At 40.5% G+C, this 13,868-nt stretch overlaps 1 pseudogene; it reads left to right on the top strand.

Annotated features, from left to right (window-relative positions):
• The first annotated feature begins 10,813 nt into the window (after positions 1–10,813).
• LOC115032550 (small nucleolar RNA U3) lies at positions 10,814–10,923 on the top strand (annotated as a pseudogene).
• The last annotated feature ends 2,945 nt before the right edge of the window (positions 10,924–13,868 follow it).

Here is a 13,868-nt window from a genome sequence, read left to right as displayed (position 1 = left end):
CATTGTTTTCTTGGAGTTGATGACAAGATCTAGCAGTAAGATCCAAAGGAAACTCCAATTCCCCAAACCCTCAAAGACCGGGGTCCAACTATCCAGAGATGAGATCAACCTGAACCATGGGAGGATTTCTGGTGGTTAAATAAAAGCCAGCCTTCCTCCTGGAACTTGTGCAGCCAGTTCCCATCTGCTAAAAGGAGTCATTTCCCTCCCTTCAAGCAGAAGAGACATATGGCTACCTGTTGTTCCTATATTAACATATCAAAGGGCATGTGGCCTCCAGGCTCTCTCAGAATCCCAGGAACCTTTAATACATTTCCTAGTCCACAGTAGCTTACTGGCCCTTCTCACCTCCTCCTCTATCCTAAACTCCCTCCAGCATCTGGCCTTCTCTCCCTCCAGCTAGTCTTGCTATTCCCTTCCCTTCCCACTACACTTTCTCTGCTCTTTATCCCTGTTGTTTTCCCTCTCTCACAGAAAACCCTGGTCATGTCCAGCCTACTGGCCATGTGCAATCTACCCTTTTCCCTCCGTTCTAAGTCCTCCAGATGCCTCTGGTTATTTGCCTCCTCTCATATCTACAAGATAGCCATACCACAGAGAAGTTATGTCAACAGTTCCTTTACTGTACCCTCCTTGCACACATGATGTGCTGAAACCCTCGAACACAGGGTTTCTTGACTTTACAGATGTTGCAATGTAAGGCAATGTGTTTAGGATCATTGAAATAAAATGTCGTGGTTGATTGATTTCCTGCAATTCACCCATCCCTGAAAAGACACAGTGGAGGCAAGGAAATATGCTGCTCATTTCATAACACAGTTTGACAGTGCTCTCTGTGAGGCAAGAACAGAAAACCAGGCTTGACAGAGGATAAAACTGAAGCCTGAAAAATCATGTGGGGTACAGGTAGTGGATATAATATAAGGACCGCCTTACTAAATCCTGGGAATTCAGAATTAGTAGAAGTCCCTATATGCTTAGAGGGAGAATTTTCAGAATCAACGAAAAAGGATGTTATTTAACACAGCAGGTAGTCCACATAAGGGACTCATTATTCTACGAGCTAGCACAGACTAAAAAAAAGATAATTTGGCTCAGAAAGGCTCTTAGATAAATTCATGGATGGTAGGACAGCAATGGAGCCCATCCTCCCTGCACTTAAATACTCTTATTAAATCATCACACATAGGCCTTTCCCTTCTGTGCTAAATAATAGTGCTTCCTCTAGCTTTTCCTAACATTCCTCATTTTCTAATCCTTCATCTTAGCTGTCCTCCTTTGAGTAACTAATTCCTGTTTTCTTCCCCTTAACGAGTCCCTGAAATATTGTCATAGAAAGTTCAAATGTAATCAAATCCCAAGGCACTCTCAGATTTTGAAGTTCACTGAGGGTAGAGATATATTTTATCTTTGAAGTATCACGGGGCCCAGTATAGATCCTGGGATAAGTGTCCATTAAACTGACAAGCGACTGGCTGAATGAACCAATAGATGAATTTGTGTAATCTCAGCTTGCTGGCATTCTTACTGGAAATTGGATTGCCTAGGTCTATTTTAAAAGAAAAGACAACTTACTATTTGAAAATTCCATATGTGTGTATAATATACCTTGATCAGATCCATTCCCAAGTCCCTGCTTCCAACTCCTCCCCAATAATCAACCAAAACATATTCTTCTTAGCTTCATGTCCTTCATTTTAAAATCTATAACCTCCATGATTTCCCTGAGCCTTCAGATAGATGCCGCACCTACAGCGCAGCACCACAATTACTTATCTTCAGCACTTTGAACAGTTAGGAGTCTCCACACAAACTACTACCTGTTGGCAATCAGGCAACCTCCACAGCCAGCCCTGCCTGTTGACAAGGGGACCATCAGGCAACCCCTAAGACCAGTCTTGTCTGGTGACAATGGGGCTATTAGACAACCTAGTCACAACAAAACACCATCATTACCTCTGTCACATGTCCACCTACACATGGGCCTTGGGTCCTATAAAGATCCAAGTTCCCCTCCCCCTTTTTCTTTCTCCCTTGGAAGCAGCCTCTCTGCTCCCCTTCCCACTCCTTTTAATAAACCTCCCATGTGAGACCTGTCACATGGCATGATGTTGTCAGAACCCGACGCCTACTTTCATCAATACTCAATTCAGAAAGAAGCATCCGTAACCAAACTGAGAGCAGTACAATTCTATGGTTGGAAGTATCAACATTTAGAAGGCAGGTTAACTACATGATCATTTAGCAAAATAACAATAGTAGTTTACCTCTAGGGACTATGATCTCCCAGACCACAGGTATGAAATCCATCCGATAAAGAGCAGGCTGTGTGGGTTTTTGTTTGTTTGTTTAATGTGTCTGTTCTCCAGGAAGATTTTCTTTATGTGCTATGTTCAATACTGCAGCTGTCTAGGAGGCACACAGATATTCCAGCCTCCTAGAAACAAGGCACATGAATTATTTGCACACCCCTTCTGTAGTAGTTTGAATATGCTTGGCTCAGGCACTATTAGGAGGTGTGGCCTTGTTGGAGTAGGTATGTCACTATGGTAGTAGGCTTTGAGACTTTCCCAGTTTCCTAGAAGAACAAGTCTTATCCTGCTTGCCTTCAGAATAAGATGTAGAATCCTCAGCGTCTCCTTCAGAGCAATGCCTGCCTGGATCATGCCATGCTTCCTGTCTTAATGATAATGGACCAAAACTCAGAACCAGTAAGCCAGCCACAGTACAATGTCCTTTATAAGAGTTGCCTTGGCGTGCTATTCATGTTTGTGGTTTATAGAAATCCCGAAGCTGGTTAAGAATAAGAATTGTTTCATAAAAACACAGAGATGGGGATACTGCTAGGGGTTTTCTGAGGCGGAGGGGGATTAAAAAAATCTCTCAGAAACGATGGCTTCAAAAGGAGGTTGGGGAGAAGTAAAATCATTTTGTGCTACATAAACATGAGAATCTGAGTTCAGATCTCCAGGACCCACATCAAAAGCCAAGTAAGTACCTGTAATCTCAGAGCTGGCTGGGGAACAGGACACAGAATGAGGTTTAGGGCTCATTGGTCAGCCAGGCCAATCAATCAGGGATTTTCAGACTCAATGACACCCTGTTAAAAAAAAATAGAGTGATGATCAGGTCAAAGAAGACTTGTGATTTCAAAACTTTGGCCTTTTCATGTATACATAGTCATATATATACATATGTACAGACAGACAGACAGACAGACAGACAGACAGACACACACACACACACACACACTCAAGCACACACAGAAACAGGCTTACATGATTTCCTTTGCCTTTACCCAAAGTAGAGAAAGAGTCCACTCTTATTCAAAGGCATGGAGCATATATGGACACTCTCTAAATTAGCCAGACCAATCTGACAGTGGCCTTAGTGACCAGGACTAAAATCATCCAGCAAATCTGACACTGTACCAGCAGAACCTGAGAAAACCTGAAAAGCATCTCAGTCACATCATTTAAAAAGCAGAGATGAAGAAATTGAAGAGGGGATGCCTCTTTGAACTCAAGGATCAGCAGTCTTCATTCCTGCTGATGGGGAAATGCTAAGGAAAAGCAATTATTCATCTATATATGTCTATTTCATTATAACAGATTGCAACATCTTTTGAGGAAAGTTTTGAAACCTCACTCTGACAACAAAAGCTCCTTTATGAATGCACGTCTTTTCCCCGGTGACCTGAGTTAGCACTCATTGTTGCATTCTTTATATACTGTATTTATGGAAATGACACCATGTGAGAATGGAATGCTTTATGGCGGGTAATCTGTGTCTTATTACACAGGATTTATGGGAATAGAGAGGCAGTGCTTATCAATAGCCCTGCACCTGATGCCAACATTTTGCGCATCTTCCTTTTGAAGGAGTTAAGGATTCATTTTTACCTTGTATTATTTATTGATTTTTCTTTCCTTTTTCAACATTTGTGAATCATCTAAAATACGGGGGAATGCTACTTAAACACGTCTCCTGTTGTGTGCACATGGGTTGGCATGTATTTGTCTCTGTGTATCCCTGTGTACTTGGGTCTGTACAAGTGCTTGCATATCATATATCAGCATGGTTAAGTGGACCCATTCAAGGTACAAACCCTGGTGCTTAGTTAAAAAGGGAAATACTATTTCATCTAAACACTTAGCCTATCCATCGTGGGTCCTAAGCAGGTTTGCATACCATAGAAAGTGAACAGGGAGCATTTGTAGCCTGATCTGTGTGCTTGCCACATTGGTGGCTTTCTAAAACTTTCCCACCATTTATTTTCACAGACATTTTACCACCTCTATGCCTCACTGAACATCACTTGGTGACCCTGAAATTAAAGAAAAGAGGTTGGAGGTGGTTGGGGTTCAGTCTAGTGGATCAGAACCTGGAACTATTCAAAACATCTATCTTCATATGACACCCATCAAGTTTAGGATGGAGGGAGGAATATTGAGATCCCCAGGTGTGCAGGCTCTCCCTTCTCCCCGCCCCCCCCCTGTGGTCTCTGTGAGGGCAAAACAAGCCTCCCATTGTATACAAATTACTGTTCAACTTTCTCAGAGGATTTCCATATTTATAATGGTAGTACTATGACATGGCGTTTGTTAGTTCTTTATCATTTGCAGTTCTTTATCATCATTTCTTTGATAGATTAAAAACAAACAAAACAAAACAGAACAAAAAGCTCTGAAATTCAGACACATTGAATACCTGTTCTGAGATCAAGCATGGTGAACAGTGGTAAGGTGTGAGTTCTGTCCAAGTCAAATGCAGCTTTTAAATAAAGACAAGGAGGATAAAAATGCACAAATCCTAACACGATGACTGCCTCTTGGTCGCTAGGCATTAAGGAGGTCACTGATCCTTAGTTACCTCATGTACTGAATCACTAATAAGAGAGGTTTCTACCTCATATGAGTGTATAAGCTGATTGAATGTGATATTCAGCAATGAGCCTAAAAACGATGCCTAGTGCATACTAAATTTATAATAATAGTTAATATCTTACCCTTACATTTTACATTATTATTCTAAAAAATAACCACCAAAAATTTGACACTATCCCAGAGACCATGGTTCACTTTTGGTAAAGTATATAAAATTTATAGATTACCAAGAAGAAGTTGAAGGGCAATTTTCCTGTGATAAATCAGCTTAAAAGAGGGATTTTATGAGCAAAACAGTTTAATAAAAAGGAAATTGAAAACTCACCAAATCAATTATCACCTAGGGCAATAAAAATTAAAGAAATATCTTTAATTCCACTTGTAAGCTTCTAAATACCAAAGGTTACTGGCATGTAGCCTTCTTTGCATACCTTTAGAAAATTAACTACCCGTGGTGGTGTTTCACGCTCTGCCATGATCCCATCACTTCTCTTCACTTTCATAAGATCTTCTTCTGCCATTGTAGCTCATGGATCTTTTTAACCTTAAATGCTAGCACCTCCAAGGGAGGTTTAGCAAGTTCCTAGGGAAAAAGAGGCTAAAGCAAATATTTTTCAAATTTGGTTCCCACATCAGTTAGATTTTGCTCTATAACCAAATACCTTAAAATCCAAGCATTTAGAACATATACATTTATTTCACTTATCTTTTGTTTTTCTGATTATTCTTTTAGCCTAGGCTAGCACAGGATCAGCTAACCTTAGCTAGAATTGCCACCCTGTATTCAAATGTATGGCTTAACAACCTTCTTCCCTTTTCTTAATGCCCAAGAGACACAAAATAGAGTTAGCAGATTGAACAATAGGCAGACAAACACATTCTACTTTGGGGGGCAGGGGAGGAATCCTTGTGTGGTCTAGAGCTCCAATTAACTTACTCTCCCACCACTTCATTAGCATCCCTTACCTCTAAGGCTGACAGCACATTCTGCCCCTGGTCAGATAGCCCATATCCCAATCTTTCCCAAAGTGCTGTGCCAAGTAAATCACGATGTCTCTCCAATATCACATTCCTTTTAAAATTCCATTTTTGTGGGTCCTGGGAAGAGGAGAGTCTTCCCCTCTTGATGAAAAGAACTGAAAAGCCACATTGCAAGAGTGCAGATACTGAGAGGGGAAGAAATTGTGGCTATTTTGTGATCAAGCACAGGTCACAGTCTATGGATCTGAAAGTGTGCCATGCCACCCACATTCACCAGGTAGCATATGAATGTTGCTATGTTAAAGGGAACAAGGCAACTCTTTCTAACACTCTTTTTTTTTTAATCCTATTTAAAAATTGTTCCTGGATGTCAGTAATTCTCAACCTAAAATAACTGCCTTAGCCTCCGTCAAACAGCCTTTAAGCTCTTTAGAATGCATTCATCACCCAGCAGTGAGGTGACAGACGTACTCCTAAGAGGAAATCCCAAGACCAAAATATCATCTGTCACTTCCGACAGAAGATGGCATGTGTTCTGGGGGCAGGGGGTGGGGCAGGAGCTGCAGCAGACCCTGTAGAAAAGAGTGCTTACAGTTAGGGTCACCACTCACTGTGTACTGCCACCGATACATGGTGAGACATCCTGGGCCTTGCAGAGGAGGTGGGCAACAGGGAAAGGCTGATGTAATGAGCTTAGCTGCTTAGAGGAGCTAACAGGCAGAGTGAGTGTGATTGATGGTGTTCAAGGTCCTCTAACAAATGGAGTTGAGAATGATGCTCAATGTCCCTCCCCAAACCTGAAAGCTGTTGAACCATTAGCAAATAGCTACACTCCCAGTTGGGGACAGGAAAGGTTAAGAAGCAGCAGCAAGGGACCAAACCCAAATGATATATGCTTTTCAGCTTCTGAGAGAAGCATTCTGACTTGTCATCCTAGTATTCCCCAGACCTAGGCACAGAGTTTTTGTGCTCTCGATTTCTGCAGATTCTATTAGCTCTACTCCCCCTCCATCCCTCCCTCCCAACGGCCAGGTCATCACCTCAGCTCGTGCCCTATTGCTGTTGCTCAGACTCTAACTGAGCTTCCTGTCTCCAGGCTTTACTCTTTTCTGTCAATCCTGTTCAGTTTGTAAAATGTAGTCCCAGCGATGTCACTATCACAGAGCTGTCAGAATCAAGGTCACAGATTTTGGCGATACCCTTCCCTATTTCTCTCTAGACATTCCAGGCCTCCCCACACACCTTGGGAACAGTTATTAGAAACCACTTGTGGTTCTTTGAAATGTGACAAGCTGTTTTAGGCATCCAAGTCTTGTACACTTTATTCCTTCTTCCAGGAAAATACTGTCTCCACCCCCATGTCATCTAAGACTTGTTCATCTTTTTATATTCAGCTCAAGCATCACCTCTTCCAAGAAACCTTTTTTGAGCTTCCTAATCCAATATAGATGCTCTTCCCTGTGCTCCCATCAAGCCTTGCTATCCTATTCATTGCTTTGCCACATGGTGCTGAAATGGGTACTCTGAAGCCAGTATCTGCTATAGTTCCATAAGGATGCTTTTTATTCAGCACTCCTATGTTAAACACAAAGCAAAAGCTGGCTAATAGACAGATGGGTAGATAAATAGGAGCAATTGTCTGCACTTGACTCCCCTTCTATACTGTAGTCCAGAGCTCTCTCTGGGAATACACAAGGTGATTAATTTATTGTCATCTTCAATTACTAAAACTCTCTATTTCTTAGGTTCATCTGCTACATTCTGTCTTCAAGTTAGAAACATGACCAGATCTGCCCTGGACAAGTGACTTCCCTCAAATTGTCCCTTCCATTATTCCCCTTTAAACTCTCATTCTTCCAAAACCTCAAAGGAGAGAAAATTTGATATACAGTAACTTTAAAATGAAGGGAGATTTGGCTATCAGTGATAAGCCCTACTAATTATATAATGGCACAGTATAAGAAACTCCTACACCCATTGTCTCTATCTAATACCCACTGTGAGATAAGCTACAAAGGCACTTTCATCTCCTTGTATACCTGACAATACTTCAGCTCATGTAAGTCCTTCAATTTTACTGGAATGATAGAAGTAATAAAAAGTAAAATGTCAGCTCAGATTATTTTTAAAAAATTTTTTCCATTTCAATTTTCAAAAAGATTTTGCTTAGGTGGAAAAGAAAAACCTTAAATGTCAGAAGAAAGCTGACCAAGTCTGGTGAGAAGTAACAGAGGGTAGATTCCAGTTCCCTAATCACATATCTAGTGGGAATTACTCTAACAAGCAGTGATCATGAAGTGAGAGAGATTGGCAATTCTTTGCATAAGGATGCCAATAAGGGTTTTTATTCACTCATGTCCTGAGCTCCATGGTCTGCTCATCAAAAGCAAATTTTATCCACAATCAGACCTCACTCGGTACTGTGCCCAAATTCCTGACAAAGTAGCCTGCCCTACAAATCTGTTCAAAGGTCAAGTTGCTTCCAGGACATGTGTATGTACAAGTCTAGCTACAGGATAAAGAAGGGACTAAAAAAAGGAAGGAGTGAAGAATAGAAAGGAGTAACTAAAAACTCTTAAGAAAAGAAGTTCTAAGATGGGCATGGTGAAGTATGCCTTTAATTCCAGCATTTGGGAGGTGGAGGCAATTCTCTTAAGTTTGATGTAAGCTTGGTCTACACAGTGAGTCCCAGGACAGACAAGGCTACACAGAGAAACACTGACTGAAAAGCAAAGAAAGAAAGAGTAAAGAGAAAAGGAGGAGGAAGAAGGGAGAAGGGGAGGAAGGAGGAGAAGGAGAAGAATGAGGAGGAGGTAGAGGAGGAGGAGGAAGAGGAGGGAGAAGAAGAGGAGGAAGAGGAGGGAGAAGAAGAGGAGGAAGAGGAGGGAGAAGAAGAGGAGAAGAAGGAGGAGAAGAAGGAGGAGGAGAAGGAGAAGGAGGAGGAGGAGGAAGAGGAGGGAGAAGAAGAGGAGGAAGAAGAGGAGGAGGAGGAGGAGGAGGAGGAGGAGAAGGAGAAGGAGGAGGAGGAGGAAGAGGAGGGAGAAGAAGAGGAGGAAGAGGAGGAAGAAGAGGAGGAGAAGGAGGAGAAGAAGGAGGAGGAGAAGGAGGAGGAGGAGGAGGAGAAGGAGAAGGAAGGAGAAGAAGAAGAAGAAGAAGAAGAAGAAGAAGAAGAAGAAGAAGAAGAAGAAGAAGAAGAAGAAGAAGAAGAAGAAGAAGAAGAAGAGTTATGCAAGCTATGCAAGCTTATAGTCAGTATATGTATGATTCTGACTGTATATACCTGAATTTTATTTACACCCAAAGGCACCTTGCTGCTTCACTCTAATTATTGGAATAATTGCAGCTGATCTCACAAGCACAACTGATATTAATTACCTTCCTGCTCTACAATTCTTTCAAGATTCCCTTCAGTCTCAGGCTGTTTCTGTCCTGTGGTGCACTGGTGCTGTGACATGGATCCTCATCCTTCAGTGATTCAAGTTCCTGGATACATGCTCTACAGACTGCCCTCTGTACCTTTCCATTTGCCATCATAACTAGATGACAGGAGGAGGAGAAACAATCAGATTACCTGGGTGACTATTACAACTTTTGGGTAAGAACAATGGAAGGAACTTCCTGTTAGGTAAATGTCCACTAATACTACCAAGATCTTACTTCTCTTTGATTGCTGATAGACACAAGGGATTCAATATCTTCAGATGGTAGCCATACTTTATAGTTCAGCAGGACTCTTTCTGGATCACTTGATGAAAGTCTGGCCCATCTAGCGACAAAGCTCTCTAAACATACAGATCCTAGAATGATGACGAATGGTGTGATCCTCCTTTTCCTGTTTGATCCCCAGATTCACATATCTTACTAATAGTGAATAGAACACCATATAAAAGTCTAGAATACTATACATTGGGTCTCTTGCTGTAATATGATGATATACAAGATCTATACCAATAGATTGATTGTTATAAAGCCTCTGACAGTGCTGTTTGCTCAGGCTCTAAAGGTGAGAAAGGAAAATCTATTCTTGTCTGAATGACTCACCCTTCTAGAATGGGATAAATTTAGTATAGTACTTTTTTCTCATTTGTTTGTGGGTTTTTTTTTCTTACGATGTGGTGCTAAGCATCGATTTCCTTATAAGTAGCTTCTGATATAAGTAACTATATCAGTCTTGGGAAATGAAGACCATGCTTAAACTTTCATGTCCATGCTCGGTTGTTCTCTACAATCTTGGGTTTGTTATGGTACCATTAGGTTAGCACTGCATTCGCCAATGGAAGCAAGTTCTTGACATCAAGTACCAAGTTATCCTTGCTTGTTAGTTCTTTAGAATCGATTCTATGATGAGTGTACTTTGTTAAGTATTAACATCATTTGCTCTTTTAGAAATTCTTCGAATTTTGCATCCACTCTTATACATTTACCCATATAATATTTTGCATCCACTCTGATACAGTCACCCATATATCTCAACTCCACAGTCACTTGGTCTCTATCTTCAACTTTTTTTAACTTAGATGTTTAAAAAATTCTGCAGGCAATTATTTCCTATAAATTCACAAAGATCTGCCTTGTGACACTTTTCTCTTAACAGCTAGTTTATGATTATGTTTGGCATGAATTCTATTTATTAAGAAGATTTTTCTTGGCAGTCCTAGGTTTACCCATGAGTGACCATGATATCCATTTTCAGCATATATCCACACAAAGAGCAGATCTGTTATTAAACCAAATTTGATTGCTTTAGTTTCACATATGCTAAATGTAAGGTTATCTCCAAGATGGTATATAGGAACAGAGAAATGGCATTGATTCTACAGACATAGGTTCCTGTACAAATTGTTTACACATGCCTTTTATCCTTCAGTTACTTGGTAACATATTAGTCTACCCAACCTTCACAAGTTTGTGGAGCTAATTAAATCAACATTACAATGATGTCTAGACAGACGATACTTTTAGGGATTATTTCTATAGTCCATTACTAGATAAGTTTCTCTGACTGTGTAGAGCACCAAAAATACCTTGGTGTGACTCTAACTAAGCAAGTAAAGGATCTGTATGATAAGAACTTCAAGTCTCTGAAGAAAGAAATCAAAGAAGATCTCAGAAGATGGAAAGATCTCCCAAGCTCATGGATTGACAGGATTAATATAGTAAAAATGGCTATCTTGCTGAAAGCAATCTACAGATTCAATGCAATTCCCATCAAAATTCCAACTCAATTCTTCACAGAGTTAGAAAGGGCAATTTGCAAATTCACCTGGAATAACAAAAACCTAGGATAGCAAAAACTATTCTCAACAATAAAAGAACCTCTGATGGAATCACCATGCCTAACCTCAAGCTGTACTACAGAGCAATTGTGATAAAAACTGCATGGCACTGGTGAAGTGACAGACAGGTAGATCAATGGAATAGAATTGAAGACCCAGAAACGAACTCACACATCTGTGGTCACTTGATCTTTGACAAAGGAGCTAAAACCATCCAGTGGAAAAAAGACAGCATTTTTAATAAATGGTGCTGGCTCAATTGGCAGTTAGCATGTAGAAGAATGTGAATTGATCCATTATTATCTCCTTGTACAAAGCTCAAGTCTAAGTGGATCAAAGAACTCCACATAAAACCAGAGACACTGAAACTTATAGAGGAAAAAGGGTGGAAGAACCTTGAACACATGGGCACAGGGGGAAAAAAATCCTGAACCAAAAAAAAAAAAAAAACCAAACAAACCAAACAAACAAAACAAAACAAAACAAAAAACCCACCAATGGCTTGTGTTGTAAAATCAAGAATTAACAGCCGGCGTGGTGGCACATGCCTTTAATCCCAGCACTCAGGAGGCAGAGGCAGGCAGATTTCTGAGTTCGAGGCCAGCCTGATCTACAAAGTAAGTTCCAGGACAGCCAGAGCTATGCAGAGAAACCCTGTCTTGAAAAACAAAAAACAACAACAAAACAAAACAACAACAACAACAAAAAAACAGAAAAATTAACAAATGGGACCTCATAAAACTGCAAAGCTTCTGTAAGGCAAAAAACACTGTCAATAAGACAAAAAGGCCACCAACAGATTGGGCAAAGATCTCTACCAATCCTAAATCTGATAGAGGGATAATATCCAATATATATAAAGAACTCAAGAAGTTAGACTCCAGAAAACCAAATAACCCTATTAAAAATGGGTATAGAGGAAAACAAAGAATTCTCAACTGAGGAATACTGAATGTCTGAGAAGCACCTAAAAAAATACACAACATCTTTAATCATCAGGGAAATGCAAATCAAAACAACCCTGAGATTCCACCTCACACCAGTCAGAATGGCTAAGATCAAAAACTCAGGTGACAGCAGATGCTGGCAAGGATGTGAAGAAAGAGGAACACTCCTCCATTGCTGGTGGAATTGCAAGCTTGTACAACCACTCTGGAAATAAGTCTGGCAGTTCCTCAAAAAACTGGACATAGTACTACTGGAGGATCCTGCAATACCTTTCCTGGGCATATATCCAGAAGATGTTCCAACCAGTAAGTAGGACACATGCTCCACTATGTTCATAGCAGCCCTATTTATAATAACCAGAAGCTGGAAAGAACCCAGATGCCCCTCAACAGAGGAATGGATACAGAAAATGTGGTACATTACACAATGGAGTATTACGCAGCTATTAAAAACAATGAGTTTATGAAATTCTTAGACAAATAGATTGATCTGGAGGATATAATCCTAAGTGAGGTAACACAATCACAAAAGAACACACATGATATGCACTCACTGATTAGTAGATATTAGCTCAGAAGCTCAGAGTGCCCAAGATACAATTTGCAAAACACATGAAATTCAAGAAGGAAGACCAAAGTGTGGATACTTTGATCCTTCTTAGAAGGGGGAACAAAATACCTATGGAAGGAGTTACAAAGACAAAGTTCAGAGCAGATACTGAAGAAATGACCATCCAGAAACTACCCAACCTGTGGATCCATTCCATAAACAAACCACCAAAACCAGACACTATTGTGGATGCCAACAAGAGCTTGCTGACAGCAGCCTGATATAGCTATCTCCTGAGAGGCTCGGCCTATGCCTGACAAATACAGAAATGGATGCTCACAGCCATCCATTGGATGGAGCACAGGGTCCCCAATGAAGGAGCTAGAGAAAGTATCCAAGGAGCTGAAGGGGTTTGTAGCCCCATAGGAGGAACAACAATATGAAATAACCAGTACCTCCAGAGCTCCCTGGGACTAAACCACCAATCAAAGAAAAGATATGGTAGGACTTATGGCTTTAGCTGCATATATAGCAGAAGATTGGCCTGGTTGGTCATCAATGGGAGGAGAGGCCCTCGGTCCTGTGAAGGTTCTATGCCCCATTATAGGAGAATGCCAGGGCCAGGAAGCAGGAGTGGGAGGGTTGATGAGCAGGGGGAGGAGAAGGGGATAGGGAATTTTTGGAGGGGAAACTATAAAAGGGGATAACATTTGAAATGTAAATAAAGAAAACATCTAATAAAAAAAGAAATAAAAAAAAACATGAGGTCTAGATATTTGGTCAACTGGGGATGTCATCATTTTTGATGTTTCTTCAGAAACTTGGCTTTGCTCCAGGTACCTTGTCATCTCCTGTTGGCACTTGCCATGGACCTCAATGTGATTAGTCTACTCTCTTTGAGTGTGTATATCAATGTTCTTTGGGATATTTTAAAGATCTAGATCACTTTGGACTATAATATGACAAGAGATGGAAAGGTTAATATAGACATGCAGGAGATAGAAAACAAAAATATATATTGTCAAATTTATGGCAGGACAAACTATTTCTGATCTGGCAAGAAACAGGACTAGGAATCCACACATTTGGCAAATCACATACCCAAGCCATGTTAACCTTATTTAGAAGCAAATAACTCTTCTGACAGAAGAAATACAACAAAATTACAACCTGGTTGGATTTATTAGATTATTGATTTAATTTAATATAATGGAGATATGGTGGGGAC

The sequence above is a fragment of the Mus caroli genome, unplaced genomic scaffold (genome assembly GCF_978045245.1).
Source record: "Mus caroli unplaced genomic scaffold, Mus_caroli_1 scaffold_1, whole genome shotgun sequence".
Taxonomy (NCBI): domain Eukaryota; kingdom Metazoa; phylum Chordata; class Mammalia; order Rodentia; family Muridae; genus Mus; species Mus caroli.
The sequence above is the reverse complement of the archived record's forward strand: the minus strand, read 5'-3'. Positions and strand labels throughout refer to the sequence as shown.